Source organism: Corvus hawaiiensis, chromosome 14 (genome assembly GCF_020740725.1).
Source record: "Corvus hawaiiensis isolate bCorHaw1 chromosome 14, bCorHaw1.pri.cur, whole genome shotgun sequence".
Classification (NCBI taxonomy): domain Eukaryota; kingdom Metazoa; phylum Chordata; class Aves; order Passeriformes; family Corvidae; genus Corvus; species Corvus hawaiiensis.
The window spans coordinates 17,460,609-17,477,519 of NC_063226.1; the positions used below are offsets into that span (position 1 = coordinate 17,460,609).

Consider the following 16,911-nt stretch of genomic DNA (forward strand, 5'->3'; position numbering starts at 1 on the left):
TCATAGAAACAAAGCTAAATTTAAAGGAGATTGCTGGGTGCTCTAGAGAGCTGTGCCTTGTCTCTGGAGTAGGAAGTTGCATTGCCGAAAGATATCAAGTGTTTGGAAAGTAACATGAGGAAGCCAATTCTTCTTATAGATGTTTGTCTTTTGTCTTATACCCACATTGAGATCCTCCAACAAGCCTGCCCATGAACCATTTGCCAGTGCAAACAGATCAATTGCAGAAGTAGGGTGGTAATCAGCAGCTTACAAATTAGGAAGTTGAAGGCACAGTCATAAAGCTGTATGTCCTTTACTCCAAAGAACTGGTAAATATCTTGAAGATTTTTGTCCTTTTCCTATCACACAGGTCAATTTATTCCTCCCAATTTCAATTTTTAAAAAAATTTTCAAACAGCTACTTTGGTGATGAAATCACTCTCTTATCCTAAGTCTCATAATATTGCTCTTTTCCACTTGATGCTGTAAGAGATCAATAGGGTTTTTATACTTTATAAGCCAGGATGTTGTAATCAGAGAAAGCTGCAGTTTAAGGCAACACATTCAAATCCAGAGCAGTGACTCAAAGGAACAAATGTAAGCAAGTGAATACATGCTCACTAGATTAAGTCCTACTCACTTTTACACCAGGGGGACAAAAATGCATTAGAAATTTGGTATTGATACAACTTTCTGTATATGTGTATGTTTAAATCTAATTTTTTTCCCTGTGTGAATAATTTTACTACACATTTGTACCCCTGAAAATGGTGCTTATTTCTGTAAACATCTTGAACCACAGCTGCACATTTTCATTCAGGAGCAGTCTGGAGGAGAATTGTAAATGTTAATCTCATTATAAAGTCTTTCAGCCAAAAAGCATTTTGTAGTAGGTCTATAAAACTTTTCTAAAATTCAATTTGCTGCTATGCTATTTCCTGTAGATTCATTTTCATTTCCCCTCAGATTTCAGAGAGCTCTCTCTGAGCAGTAATCTTAGGAGTTGTCCCCAATTAAGTGACTGCACACCAGTGGATCCACCCACAGAGAAGCAGCTGCATAAGCAAATAGTTCCAAACTTTGTACCAAACACAGGAAGTAGTTTTACCTTGTCTGAAGCACAGGAAGGTCTAATAAGGTATTTGCTATTCATTTTTCCTTTGTTCCACTTCTTAACATAACTTCTGGCATAGTTGCATGGAATTTTCAATCTAATTTTCTTTTTCCATTGCAGTATTTACAGGAGGTGAAGGAGTAATCCAGCTGAACAGTGCTAGTTGCAGTTTAAGAGCTAAGGGCACGTATGCCTTGCTGAATGAAGATAGCTCAGTATTCCCACTGTGAAAGCAATTCAGCTCCTGGAATTCACCCTGGAGCTGGCAGTGAAAGCCAGATAGAAGAACAAGTTTGTTGTTTGCATCAGAGAGACTTCTGCCCTCCAGAACACCCGTGCTGGTCAGTTCATTCAGACTAAGTCCCAGCAGCCTTAGTGCCCCTTCTCATGGAACCTACTCTTCACCAGTGACTCAATCTGAAAAATAGGAATATGAAGAAAGAATGAAATTAGCAGGAATAAAATCCTGTCTCCATTGGAAATCACTGGTTGCCTTCTCAGTGACTTTCATGAAGCTACGGCCATTTTTTCCTTCTATTTTCATGATTAGCATAAAAACCCCAACATTGTAAAGCTGCAATAAAAGACATAACTCGATATCACATGATTTTTCACAATTTAGGAAGGTGATCCATCCCCCTGTCTCTGGCAGCTGTGAAAAGGAGTGCTTGAACCGGCTCCAAGCAGAAGACACCTTTATAGAGGGTATTTAGGCAGGGTTCTACAATCCTATTTGACTGGCTTTGTCCATGATTTGATTACTTCGTCTTTAGGAATTATGTTTTGCAAGTCTTTTTCACTATTGAAGTCCCCTTCCTTTTCTTGAAAGAGCAGCTGAGATTCTCCTCCAAAAGCTTATTCTTTAAAATCAATACTTAAAAATACCAGCAGCTTTTAAGGGGCTGGAAATAGCTACAGGTGTGCTCACTACTTTGTGTATTGTCAATTTTAATTTGGTGAGGAAATGAAAGATACTTATTATTGCAATAATGTGGCTCTTGAAGGCATGGGCTTCTTCACTTAATAAAAAGAACCAAGTCAAGAAATCAATACATGATTCATACAAGTAGCAATCTATTTAATATAATGATACTGAATTGCTATCACAAAACATGGTTATATGATGTGAAATACTAAAGGTGATAAACAAAATCTATATTTTATTGTATACAAGAAATTCTTTTACTTGTTTATAATGTCTGTTGCTTGAATAAAGTCAGAAATCAGAGTGCAGCTGTTTTGTTACCAAATCACACAAACCTGCCAGGGAAACTTCTAAAAATTGAGTTAATGTATTTAAAATTTTGTTTAGCATGTGCATATTTTTGCTTCCCTACAAAACGATTTTGTTTAAATTCAGGCACCTTCCAGTAAGACTGGAAATTTTGTAGTCACTTATGATTACATACTGAGCCTGATATTTCTGTAGCAATCCAGAGATGCACGCATAAACATTTTTTGACTCCTGCACAGAAATGTGATTTTTTGTGGTAATGAAAAATGAACAGTAAAAGATTGTCCTGGCAGCCCTTCCAGTGGAAATAATTGGTATGATGGCATGGCCCACCTGGTATCTGGCCTTAACAGACTGGGGAAGGACACTGAAAGAGAGGACAGAGGCAAAGAGTACAGAGACAAAACCAGACAGAGACATCCATTACAACACCATAACCATGCAATATTAAAAGGAAAGGTAACTAATACTTTCAAAGTGACAGAAAGGTCTGTGCTCCAGTAATATCTCTGCAGAGCTAGCACAATATAGCTTTAGCCTCACATAAGCATATATATACACCTTTCTAAATATGCCACTTCTGATCTAACTCAATTTTAAAAATCTTGCAAGCATGAAGATGCTCTAAAACACATTGGGTTAGGTTAGGGAAGAGAAGTTGACCAGTACTTTTTCCTTATTTGTTTCACAGGACTCAGCACGGGCAAGACAGAATGTGTACAATTGCAAACTACTTAAATATTCCCCACAGATCTATTTTAAGCACTCATATTTCAATCAATGGTTCAGAAGGAAGCTGCAATATAAACACATTCCATTCAACTCGATTTGCATATTGATGTCAGTAGTTTGAATCAAACCAATTAGACCATGTAGTTATCTATGGAAAACATATGGCAGACTGATAAAAACCCAGTTCTATGTTTAAAATCTACAGTATTTCATTATCATAGCAAAAAAGCAGCTGAAGCGGGGTGCTATTTTTCATGGACTAGACAAACTGATACAAGGAGAACTTCTTGGGCTGGATCCTCAGCTGGTAAAAAATCACTCTGAATACAGTAGTGAATTGAAATGCAGCTAGTCAGTCTGAAAGCAAACACATGCTCATGTAGACATTGAATCAAGCACTGATTTCTCTTTGTTCTCAGTTCCTTGTGTGAGATGGGGCTATCCCATTTTCTTACCCATTCTTATTTCAATTAGAGCAAAAGTTCTTCAGAAAGAGCATCATCTCTTACTTTGCTTAAAAAAAAAAAAACCAAAATGAACCAAAATTGCAAAAGGCCCATCTATGCTGAGCTACTGCCCTAACATGAATAATGGCAGGGGCACCTCACCCTTTTTATCTCTAAGTTTTCCCTTCCACGATGACCTAAAAGCTTTTCTTAGCTCATGTTTATCTTCGGCAATAAATCATGTTTTCATTGCATCTCTGCCTCATTGGGGTCCAAATAACAGAACAAGACAAATTAAACTGTAAAACAGTGGCTGAGGAAAGAAATAAAGAAGGACAGATAAATGAATTCATGTGGGAAAGACAACACTGATTCTAAACACCATCTTTTACTGTTGGTGCTTCTCATATTAAAAAGAAAAAAAAAACTCCTTTGAACAGGCAGTGATTTAGCTGTAAAAATATCTGGTCTGCACAACATGACTAATCATCTCCTCAGCACCATGATCAGATCTGCATGTTCTCCTGGCAATAACTATATGCTAAGCATTTAAAACCATCCTAATAATACGTCCATGGCTCCTAGACTGCTCTTTTACTGAATGAAGCATCCACATGATTTGTTAGGTGACATCATTTACAAACAATGGCATTGCTGTCTAGAATGAATACCACTTTAGGGGGAAAAAAAATGAATACACCATCATCTATTTGAAATTCAGGCTTAGCACTGTATAACGTAACAATATATGCTAATTTCTCCCCCCTCCTACACATTCTTCTTCAAATAAGTCACATTCTTCATCCACTAAGTCAGTTCACTGCAGATAATTTATTCCACAAGTACTGAATCATGAAATGCCAGGAGACATGACCATGGATCAGGACAACATAGTTAATTTTTTTATTATTATTTTCATACACTCCCCATACCTGTGTATGTATTAAAAAAGGAATATCCTGGTATCAAAATAATCCACATATAGATAGCAGTCAGAGTTCAAGGAGAAAACAAAATGTTGTCTTTTTCTCATTGGTATTCATATAGCAAATGCTGAGGCAAGAAAACTCTACTAAATGTTGTCCTGTCTGTGAACCCTGAAATAGTTTCAGTCCCTCATGAAGATTTTACTAAGTTTATATGAATTACATTCAAAAGCAAGGTTAGTAATAAAAATAAGTTTTGGAAGCATTGAAACACTTCAGTTAAATTAAAACCTACCACTTAAATGCTGAAGTTAATTAAGAATCACAGAAATCTCTGCTGATACCCCAGAAAAGAATGTCTCCTTCTGCATATTCAAACCAAATACTTTTCCAGACCAGGCAGTTTCCTTTAGAAATCAGAATAAATTTAGAAATAGAATTTCTTCTGTTGGAAAAGGCCCTTTAAGAACATTGAGTTCAACCATTAACCAAGCACTGTCAAGTCACTGCTAAACCATGTGTTGCCACGTCCACATGTTCTTTAAATATTTCCAGAGATGGTGACTCAACCACTTCCCTGGACAGTATATTCAGTATTTGAGAAGATGTTTTCCCTGATATGCAATCTAAACCTCCCTTGCCACAACCTGAGGCCTTTTCCTCTCTGCAATGCATGCACTTGACTCCTTAACCAAAGCAGAAGTAGTTTGGTAGAGTTGTGAAAAGATGGAAACACCTGAGCTGTAACTGGGCCAAGAACTTCTCCAGTTCTAGTTTGTTCTCTGAAAACCACAAGGGAAAATAGTCACCCACAGAACAGCTACATAAAGAACTGAAGGTACTGTACACAGAAGACTCAAAACCCTGTATGCAACAATCCATGTGGCTCAAGTGGTGTCTGCTTAACAGCTTCCCAAAAAACAAACCTGGATGCTTATTCAAGGTTGTTTTAACCTCTTGAATCTCAAGCAACTAACGCTTGGCAAGAAAAGTGCTAAATACTCTGCCTCTGAGAAAAAAGGAACAGCAAATTTTATCCCAGGTGCTTATTGTTCCCATAGATTGAATACTCACACAATTGTTTTGGTTTGGTGTTGGTGTATAGTGTCTATTGATTTTAAAATTCACTTAACACTGGATGAACAGAAGGAGCAGAATAAATTACCAAACAAGCAATTTAAGATGGGTATATTGGGGTTCTGGGAGTGACCCATGTCTCTTTTGTGCTATTTAATATCTTTGATGGTAGCAGGATTGTGAAGAGCAATAACAAAACTGTTGCGTAGACTGGTTTGGATCAGTGGTTAGGCTGTGACCATTTTAATTTCGTTAGAGGGAATGGTATACAGTGGAAAATAAGGGAAAGCAATCCATGTAATGTGGACTGAATTTGGAAAACAGTAAATCAAGAAGTGAGACTTGGAAGTTGAATCTTGATAAATTTAAATTGGATTAGTATAAAAGTTCAAATGTTCTGTGTCTTCAAATTTGAAACTGTCTTTTAGTAAAAGCTATAAATTCTTTCTTGGGTGCTTTAAAATCAAGATGGGCTCTATTTTGTATTTGTGCTTTAGTCCTATACAAAGTAATAAGCCTAGTAAAGGAACAACCAGGTGATTCAGACAGCCCTATGTGTTTTCCTACAGTGGGTGAAGTACTGCATCCCTCCCATCTCTGACTAACACTCCAACTTCAGAAACATATGGCTTAAAATGTTCAAGAGTCTGTCGGAACTCCATTTCATTGAATTATCAAAACCAGTGTTCAGTAACAACACAGCTTCCCACTTCAAAATCTCTCCTATATCTGAACACAACAATTTTGCATCCTCAGACTAAAAAGAAAAACTAGAATTTTATTACTTCCACTGAGGATGCAAAGAGAAAACATAATTATATTTAAATATATAAGCAGGCAACAATTCACATGGAATTATTTTGCACATGTATGTAGAACAATGAGAGGCACCAGTCTGGTAATTGTTTTCTGGAATAAAGTAAATATATCAAGATCAAATACAATTATTAATCTGTAATCCTTCTTTCAAAATTTGTCACCAAGAAAACAAGAAATCAAAAAGGAAAAAAATCCAAGAAATGTATTATTTTTTCACTGCATACTTTATCAAACACACCTTCCTAAAACCTTGTACTCCTCTAAGCAATAACACTTGTTTACTCTGAGTGTTAGTATATCAAAACTTGCAGTAAAGGTGAATTTATTTCAGACTAATATTTACAAGGCCATGTACTGTCATTGTTCTCTAGAAGAAGAATTTGATGTCCATAGAAGTTAAATTGAAGGTCACTTATGGCTCAAATTGCTGCTGAAGCTATGTTGCAGGAATTTGCTTCTACATTGTTGACCTTTGCTTTCAAAGTCTTATTTCTTGACCATGGAAAAAAAAAAAAAGAAAAATCATTCAAGGCTGTTACTTTGAAATATAATGTACAAGGTGTTAAGCTACAGAAGTTATTCTTCATTAATGAAAGGGGGAAGGAGGGGAGAAGGAAACAAAAAAAACCCTCAACACCTGAAACCACTAAGCAAGTCTCAAATGTGATTGACTTGTATAAAAAAGGCAGTGGCTTTAATTTTGGGTTCAGACACAGATAATGACTGATAACATTCTCTAAATTTCCACAACAGCTCATAATTTGTCTCAGTCATGGCAAAGTACATCATACTGAAGCACCTCCTTACCTCACATTTCATGGACTCTTGGATACAGGGCAATATCACTGTTAAGGACACTTTCCTGTGCCACCAGGAAGCCAGGAGCCACTCTGGCAGCCACCCTTGCACCACCCCAGGCTGTCACTGCTGGGACAAAAGTCACAGTGTGGCACAGTCCACACCTGGCTCCCTGCACACCCCACTCACAGCCAGACCAGGTTTCCTGTAGCAAAGTCTCAGATGTCCAGATCCATCAACCAATTTAATTCTGGTGCAATAACCAAATAAAAAAATACCAGCTCGAGCTGGTGCCTCTGAGGAGGGACTCAGAACTCCTGGGCTTTTATCCCCTCGCTGTCCTAGCTCCAGGAAAGTCTGGCGTTCTCAGCTCCTGCCCTGAGTGTCTTCACCCAGCTGAGCCACAGGTGCCCTTTGTTATCCAAAGGGTGGCAATTCATGGCCTCTTGTCTCAGCCCCCTCCCAGAGCTCACCCTGCAGCTGCACCGCGACCCATCCACCTGCACCGAATGGATTCCTCAAGAACCACAATGTATTCTGAAAATGTGACAGAGGTGTTGTCAAGTGTAATGCTCTCAAAGAATCCAAGGCAAGCAGTAGTTGATGCAGGTCAGACAGAGCATTCAGTCGGGCTGGTGGAGGGAACTGGGAGGAATTCCTAGTGCTGTTGAATGCAGAGTTTGAGCACAGCTAAAGTAGAGGCTCTGTTTAGTGGAAATCCCTTTGGATATCTGTGGCAGCTGCTGCCTTGAAGTGCTTCTTGCACTCTTCTTCTCTTGGAAGTTCCCTCCCCACCCTCTCTGTTGGAGCTCAGCTCTGTAGAGCAGCTGCTGAACAGCAGAATTTATAGCTAAGGACTTTAAGTAAAATCAGAATTTATTTCAGATACCCTCCTGTTCTATGGTGCAAGTCCTGGCAGCTCAGACATGTTTGGGAAGGGTTTTCATCGAACTCACAAAAGGCTGCCCTCAACAGGATTAGCAGAGTCAGCAGCTCCCACATCTGGTTTCAGATCCATGTAGGAGGGTAAAATTGAAAAGATGAGTACAGTCCACCTTCAGTGCATCATTAAAGTTTTAGTCTCAGTTGTGATGGGTTAAGTTCATTGTTATTCTTCATTAAAATATCTAGGAGTAGTTAAATATGGTTTAGAATTGAATTTATAGTTTTGTAGCCCTTTTCTTTCTATTTTGTACATAAGTGCCTTGAATCTTAGATTTTTTTTTTTTTTTTAATTTGCCCACTAATACTTTTTTTGGGTGTTTGTTTTTGGGGTTTTTTTTATTTTCCAGTTTTTGAAAGGCAAGCCTATATGAAAAAATTACAAATTTCAGTCTTATCTTCATGGAGCCAACTGATCAATACAAATGGGAGCATGAGGTGTCTTAAGGGCAATGATCTCTGATAGGTGCCTTGAGATGAGCTGTGAAAGCTGAATCAGCAACTCCTCCTGCTTCTGCCCTAATTGCATGGAAAGTGCATCAACAAAGAGCATCAGCACCTGCTGGCTTTGGAGATCATTCTCCCAGAGAGAAGGAAGCAGTAAATTTCTACTTATACTTGCAGAAAAAACCCGTAGATAGTTCAAAATGAAAGATACCATCACTTAAGCTCTTGCTCTACCTATGGTTTCAGAAAAGTTAGGAAATCTGCCCACAACATTGCTATTTACATCAAGCAGGGACAAGGGTATTGTGCTGCCCTATTAACCTGATGAAATTATATCAATCAATGCACTGAAATGAAAACAGATATGCAATTAGGTTCTTGTTGTATAGTATGTCCCACAGTTTTAACCATCTGCTGCATTCAAACACGTGTGGCAGAATTTAAAAATGAAATGTACAGTTAGTGATTTTAGGTCATATTATCCAAAATGTCTGATATTCATGATGCAACAAGATTAGACAGAAATAAGGCAGAAGTTGCTTGTCCCCCATATCATAGGAAAAATTAAGCGTAGCAAACATTAGAAAACTTCCTAGAAACATCTTGTTTTTAACAGCGTAAATAGGCATGTGCATGAATTCTCCCCAGCCCTGAGTGAATGTGAGAAAAACAGTGGATATATATTGAGTGTGATACAGGGACAACTAATAGCCATTGAGTACTCATGTCTTAATGTACTTTTTAAGCATCTGGACCTTTAAAACTGGTGGAAACATATATTTTCCCTCTTGATGTTTTATTTTGGAATTGGCAAGAGATGAAAACAGTGAAACAGCTGTGGTTCAAGCTAATGAATATTAATATTCCAATACAATCACTTGTCCATGCACACATTCGTGCTTTTGGTTGCACTGCTCTATGCACTGTTCTAAAATATGCTTGAATAAGGCAATGTCTAAAACAGTATATGCAGACAGAATGGGAAGCATCTTTTAAAGCCCAGGCTATGAGATACAGGAGAGAAACAAAGCAAGGAAATCAAAGAGAACCCCTTTATGGGAACCACTGTTGTGCAGGTACTTAACCTGCTCATTACTCACCACACATGGAGGTACTAATGGCACTCCCAGGACAGCAGGGCTGTTCATCACTCACCAGCTCTACTGCCCCACAGCCCTGCTTTCCTGACACAAAGGAACGTAGCATCACCTGAGAAGAACCAGTTCCAGGCCCTGTGCTGGACTTCAAAAATTTGTAGTTAATTTATCTTTCACACCTACCCACCACCACCTAACTGTTGCAGTGGGGATCCTGCAACACACATATATCAAACCAGGAGTCCCGTGGAAAGGAAATATATATGGACAGACAGATTCTTGATAGCTGTTTCAGAGATGTTTATTTCTCCAGCCGCATGGCCGGAGCTCTGCCCAGGAACTGTTCCAGTCACGGGACCAAGGGTCCTTCTGCCCGCGCAGGGAACACAAACCAACCAATGGGAACGAGGCTGAGCAGGGACAGGAAACCCCGTGTCTGTGCCCTCAGGGCCCCTCTCCCAGGGCTACACAGCAGGGGAGGGACCCCAACACCTCACCCGTTTTATTTTAATAAAAGGAGAATGAAAACAACTGGATAAACATAACAAGAACAGTTTCAAGACAAAACAAGCCACCCTCCTGAGTCTTTAAATGTCCAATCAGATTCTGTGGAACAGCTTAGGGCTGACAGAAGGGAGACAGAACTCTCTGAGCATGCTTTGTGGGGAAACTGAGGCAGGAGAGGGTTTAACTTCTTCCTTCCCCCTTTTCATTCCCCACTCGGCATTGGAAAGGGATTTTTGGGGAAACAATTGGCAAAAGCATGGTTTTGTGAGGGAAACCATGGGTGAAAAAACGGATTGGGAATACACTGGGGGTAATAGGACATAGGGTAAAAGGGAAAGGTGGGATTAGGAAAGGGAGACTGTAGGGGGGGTTTACAAGGGAGATATTGTCTAACATGACTACGATTTTTAGCATATATACTGCCTTTTACAGGAACACCATCAGGCCCAGTGACCTGCGATGCTTGTAACCCTTTTCTACCTTGTATAATTTTGAATTCCACTACCTCTCCATCTCCCAAGCTTGGGATGCATTTTTCAGGGTTATTCTTTTTAATAGCAGTTCTATGCACGAATATGTCTTGCTGGTTGTCACACCTTGTTATAAAACCATAATTTTGCTTAACATTATACCATTTTACTATCCCTAAGGTCTTAGTTACTATGATCTTTTCCTTTTTCCGAGTGGCTGCTGTTTTCTGTCTCGCTGCGTCTTTGCTCTCTCTTTCGGTCGCTCCCGTGTTGGAATTGTCGGAGCTGCTGGTGCCTGCGCGCTCTTCCCGGGGTCGCGTTCGGGGCTGCGCGGGCCGGGCTGCTCAGTTCTCCGTGCGTCGCCTCCTCTGGTCGCAGCTTCGCTGCCGATGCCGGGCGCTGTACCCACGTCTCGGTCGGGCCCCCGAGCGCCTAACTACCTCAGATGTAAAGCAATGTATTTCCAGGCAGAAATTTGGATAACTAAAAGGAACCTGATTGCAGATGTTGCCTTTGACTTAAAGGAAATAAGTACATAAAAGAAATTAGTGTCAACTGACATGTGTAAATATCAGTTCTGAAAATAAAATACATTTAAAAGTGAATGTTCTATGCACCTAACAGACTTGTAGAAATAGTTTTTCATTGCTGGTCTTAGTCATGCAGTTTCCCACAATCATTTTAAAATTGACCAGATCCCTAAAAAGTCTAGTAATTTAGAAGTAATTCCTATTTATTTTTAAGTCAAATCTCTGTAACTGCCCTGTCCTTCAACTTTAACTAGAGAATCCCAGCCAACAAACAAGTTTTACTTACATAAGAAATGTAATTGATTTAGCTATAAGTCAACATTGAATTTGTATGAGGTTTTTATCTTTGCTTGCTTTTATGTAGTCTTCTGTGATAGTCTGTGCTCTGACTGAAGAGGTTACAGGGAAAGCTCTGTGTTTAATGCACTAGCATGAATAAAATTAGAAACATCTGGTGAAAAGACACCTGACTGAACACAGGCAGCAAGCAGTGAAGTCTTGCCTGAGGAAACTGCTCTGTGAAGAGGGGTTCTATCCACACTGTATCCCTATCACATAGCACTGATGGAGCCAAACTGCTTTGCAACATTCATGGCAACATTTTAGGAGCAGGGCTTTGCTGAATCAAAATTATTCTAGTATGGTGGGCCCTCAAACAACTAAATACAGCTGACATTATACTGTTGGGTAAAATTCCCGCTTTGCTGCTTCTTTCATTTACCCCCTGAATACATGGCATGCCAGTGATCGAAGAGGCAATGTTGTATTCTATGCAATTTAAAAGAGGAGGGGAAAATCTGGTCTCTCCACCAATAAGTTCTTGGCATATTTCTCTCTCTTTTTTTTTCTCCTGGATTTCTTTTCATGTTACCCATTCTCCCACTAAGTTGCATTTTTCCCAGATATATTTATAAGACTCTCTCAAAAGGTCATTGAACTCCATTAGGCTGCTGTTGTACCTCTTTTACAGTTTATTGATGAAAATATTAAGTAATACTGAAGGCATTTACAGATCATTTGATACCTGCTTTCCTGAGTCTGTATGTCAGATTTTCTTACAGTAAATCAAGAATATCTCCTAGGAAAAAATATTTCTGCCTTGGTAACAACAACATCAATAGTTGGAGGTCTTCATTCAGTATGAATAAGCCACAGCATATGTTCAGTTTGATCGTCACTGCTTTGACCCTATTATGCTGTATCTCATTATCAACTTAAAATGCAGTATCCTTCAGCATATGGTGCACTAGGGCTTGCAGCAGAGAGGGAGAATTCAGAACTATCTCTCCTTTATACAGCAGCACATTTGTAATATCTGAAGGCAGAGCAATGAATCAAATTCTCTTTCAACAGCAATGCAACATGGACCTTTCATCAGTGCACTACAATGGACTTGAATACAGACATTTTCATCTGAAACCAGCTGCAACAGTCATGGAAGGGCTGGGAGTTTGTGTGCAGTGGTGCAGCTGTTGGGAATAGAGGAAGGACATCAGGCAGTGTTACAGGAATAATACATCTCTTGTCTTTATTTAATTTTCTGTCTACAGATGACAATAGGAATAAAGGAAAAAAAAAATTCCCTGAAACAAACAAATACCCCCCAACCACCCGTTCTACTCAGCTCTAAAAATAACACATGCAATGAATAGAGGCATTTGTTCATTAACTTCCTTTTCATCTGGTACAATCTCCTCCCTTTGATATTGAAATGTGGATGAATTTATCATCACTAGCATGGTTTTAAAGAACAGAAGAAATAGTAAAAAATATTCTGATGGTTATCCTGTTTTAAATACAAAGATGATCACTAAGGTGCCACTGATGCCTTTTCACCATTTTATGTTTTGACAGAAGACCCTCTAGGTGCAGAAAGGTAACTCATTTCCAAGCTCTATCAGTCCTCGCTTTCTTGTCAAATTTCCACAGAGACAATTCACTGTGGTGCTGGTTTTTATGACATGAATCTCTTCCGCTAGTAACTATACTGAGAGAACAAACTTATTTCACACAGGCCATCAATCAGTCTTTAGAGAGCAAAACCTCACAGTTACTGCTTTGCCAGTCTGGCCTGTAAGTAGTGATTTAAGGAAAAAATGTGTAATAACATTACCAGCTCCGTGGGCCAGCCAAACTTCCATTCAAAACAAACAGAAAATATTTCCTATGAAAAAGCATTGATCAAGGATTCAGCAGAGATAGTTTTCTCATGTCTGTCAGTTAGCCACACAGTAATTCTTATTTATCTTATCCATTAACAGGAGCAGTCATTCACACATTTCTGTCAACAACAGCACTACAAGATATAAGTAAACTAAGCCTGACATTTTCCAGAGGATACAGGCAACAGAAGGTCGTTTACTACACTTTGGTATTGATAAAGACATATTCCCAATATTCTATTTCAGTCTTATGGGATGCTTAACCATCTGTCAAAGCACACGCTGATGCAACACAAGTGATTTAAAAAAAAAAAAAATTAAAAATTCCAGTTTGCAGCATCAGAAGCTTTAACAATGTTTTGGATCACTGCATTTCCATCACACTGTAAATCCTGTGTTTCTATAATGAAGAAGGTCATTGGCAGAACTGAACAATATACAAATCCATGCAAACAGATGGGGTGCAACTGCAGGTCCCAAGGAAGCAGACTTTCATAGGGCATGGTGCTCAGAAAAGACTGGAGAAAGATATTTAACCCATTTTTAAGACAAAGGAGGAAGTTATGGGGAAACATCAATCTGTGGGGAAATTATGCAGCAAGTCTTCCTTAAAGCCACTTCTAATCACAAGAAGAGAAACAAGAAAAGTGACAGTGAAAAGCCAAAGTCTAGCTGGGGTCCAGTTGTGGCAGGACCTCTTAGGGATTGACACTTCAATACCAGGCCCAATATTTATCAAGTTGTTTTATTAATAACCTGGATGGTGAGCAAGGGAACACCCAGTTTGCAGATGGTAAAGAAATGGGGGAAGTGGCTGATATTTTGAGGATTATTACCTCCTGATTGGCACTTGAGACTTCAGCTGGAATATTTTGTCCAGAGCTGAGCTTGTCAGACAGTGACACAATGCAGTGAATGCAGCACAGCCAAGATGATCAGGGGCCTAAAGCAGAGAATGTGGCTTGTTTAACCTTAAGAATACATGAGCATGGAAGCACTTGCAGCTGGCACTGTCCCAGTGTTTCAGCTTTGAAAGTATGTTTTCATTATTAAACCTGTAGGGTCTTGTCTGGCTATGAGCTATTTTGGCATTCACAGCAGCATTCTGCCCATCAAGAGAAATGTCACATCAAGGAGGAAGAGCAACAATTGCATTCTGAAGGCAAGTACTCACAACAGCAAGAAATGGTCATCCTTATACTAACTGCATCAAGAATATACCTCTTATTGCAGCTAATAATAGAGGCATATCCTCTGAAATGTAAATATGCTCTATCTTATACTGTAATACATTAGTAAAATGCTATTCAGCAAATCAAGCATGTTGCATGTCAGTCTTCACAGTTTCCAATAAAATGGACATTATCAGGAACAGACATTATTGCTTTTTAAATAGAATTTTGTATAACATTGTTTAACAGACACAGAATGATGATTATTATAGGTTGGGCAGGCCAAGCTAAATCTCAGTTCTTGCTGCTTCCATGCCAAATTACTTTAAATCTCTTATTGTAAGAGCCCTAACAGGAGCAATACCATGGAGTCAGCAAGTACCCCCTCTGTTATACCCAAAGACATCCCAATGCTGGTACTGAAGCACGAAGATGTTGCAAGTGCACGTGTTTGAGCCCTTTCACAAAGGCACAAATGAAATGGGATCACTCAGAAGAGACCTACTGACTGTGCCCAGCATTCCTGACCCCTTGCTGCCCCAAGGCTCTGCAGAGAGCACAGGTACCCCAGCACTCTCCCACCTCCCTTCATTACCTCCTGTCTGTCCCCAGTTCAAGTGTCTTTCCCATTATGAGGATTCATGATTTCTTTCTAAGAGCACTGCAGACAAAGCTACAGAGGGCAGGGCTATCAATGCACAAGCCTCACAGGAAGCAGTGCATAACTAGAGGTGAGGCTGAAACTGTATAACTAGAAGGGACACAATCCTGTAATACAGAGGATATTTGCCTACTTCCTCTTATTGGGAACAGAAGCCTAACTAGATGACAGACTATTGTATAAAATTAGCACTTAAGGTATTCTATATTTGAGATTTCTTCTTCAAAATGTATCTGAAAAAAAACTTGGAAACTGTCTAAGCTCTAATTTTAAACTTTATATGATCCCAAATACAGACCACCTCAAAATGTCTTATTACTTAAATTGGGCCACTGCCATAGTAAGCGTTCCTGTAGATAAAATGAAGAACAGGAAAGATATTTCCTATGTTTAGCAGAAGGTTTTACTCACTCAAAAATAGGTCTTTGCTTCTGAATAACCTCAGAAAATAAATATTCATAAAACAAAACACATTAATTCTGTAGGAAAATTTAAATCATCTCTATCTAATATGTGCAGCTGATTTTGGATATTGCAAATCAATTTTCATTAAAACAGGGAGAAAAAAAGATATTTTGGTCTCTCATGATTTTCATCTACACATATCAGTTTCAAATTTGAGAAGTTGCACAGAAAGCTGAATACCATACATAATATTTAACCTACTTTCTGTGGCTCAAACTGTTCTGTCATGATCTGCTCACTGGACACCACACAGTCACATTCATTGTAAATTATGGTGTTTTGGCTATATTTCCATTTCTTTTTTTTTCTTCTCTTTTTTTTAATTCAAATGATGAACTTGGACAAATGAACAGCCTTTATCTTCTGTTGGAAGAGTAGTTCACTCACACATACAAACTTGAGGACAATGACATGTTTATTCCAATATTTTTGTCCCAACTCTTTCAGAAAAGAATAGTTTGCAGCTCCTATTCAGCCTGCCAGACAATCAAAATAAAAATGGTTCTTATCGACATGGCTTTCTCTGGGTTTGAAAATCCTTCTTTTTTATAAGTGTATTTTTGATTTACACTTTAACTTTTGCTTATATAAGAAAATATGAGGCTGATTTTAAATTTCAAGTACTTTAGCTGCATTATCTTGGCTGATCAATAAGCCTTTAGAAACCTGGATATCTGACCATTCAATCTGTTCTGTTAAGTGCCTCATTGCATAATGCCCAATATTGCTTGGTAACTATAACACTAACAAAGCAGGTCACGTAATTTTACACAAACATCATTTTCTAATCATTCCTCACATCACTGTGAAGTCCTAAGATCAAGCCCAGACTGTTAAATCTGCAAAACTATAACAAGAGCACGTGCTACGACAGGGCAGTGAGAGAATGAACATCAGACTGCCCCCAGCTCTCTGCCAGGGGCTCCACAAACACCATGCCTGGGCTACCAAGGGATGCAAGGGAGAGAACACTTCGTCCCTTTCAGTGAGAGCACCATCATGGAGGGCTCCCTGCTCCTCTGCACTGTGGAGATCCAGGCACAGGACGGCTGCATCACAGAGTGCAGCAGCTGAGGTGACATCCATTACCTCCTCCCATAACAACAGAACATTTTGCTTTCCACCCCGAGGGTCATAATTCGCAGTTATTGCCACACTGAGATTTCTGCTGCAAGTGTTTGGAAATATAGCTTGCATATAATGGGTTCTGATACCTTAGTGAGGCTCCTCCGGGACTCCCAACAGTACAGCATGCCCTCCAGCAACTCCCAACAGCTTCCCAGAGCTATGGATCCTACAGTGTGCAGGGTTTTATTCTCACCTCTCCTCT

The 16,911-nt window shown here is 39.2% G+C and overlaps 1 long non-coding RNA gene across 5 annotated transcripts in view; it reads left to right on the plus strand.

The window, feature by feature from the left end:
• Positions 1-16,911, plus strand: part of LOC125333040 — a 181,655-nt gene that overhangs the window by 123,740 nt on the left and 41,004 nt on the right. For 2 of the 5 annotated variants that reach the window (XR_007206732.1, XR_007206733.1), the window contains one exon: positions 13,383-15,441. The exons of 1 other annotated variant lie outside the window; for it this stretch is intronic. This is a non-coding gene — a long non-coding RNA (uncharacterized LOC125333040). Of the gene's footprint in view, positions 1-1,225; positions 8,297-13,382; positions 15,442-16,911 lie in introns of those variants that run through there. 2 more of the 5 variants (XR_007206731.1, XR_007206735.1) reach the window with 1 other exon arrangement.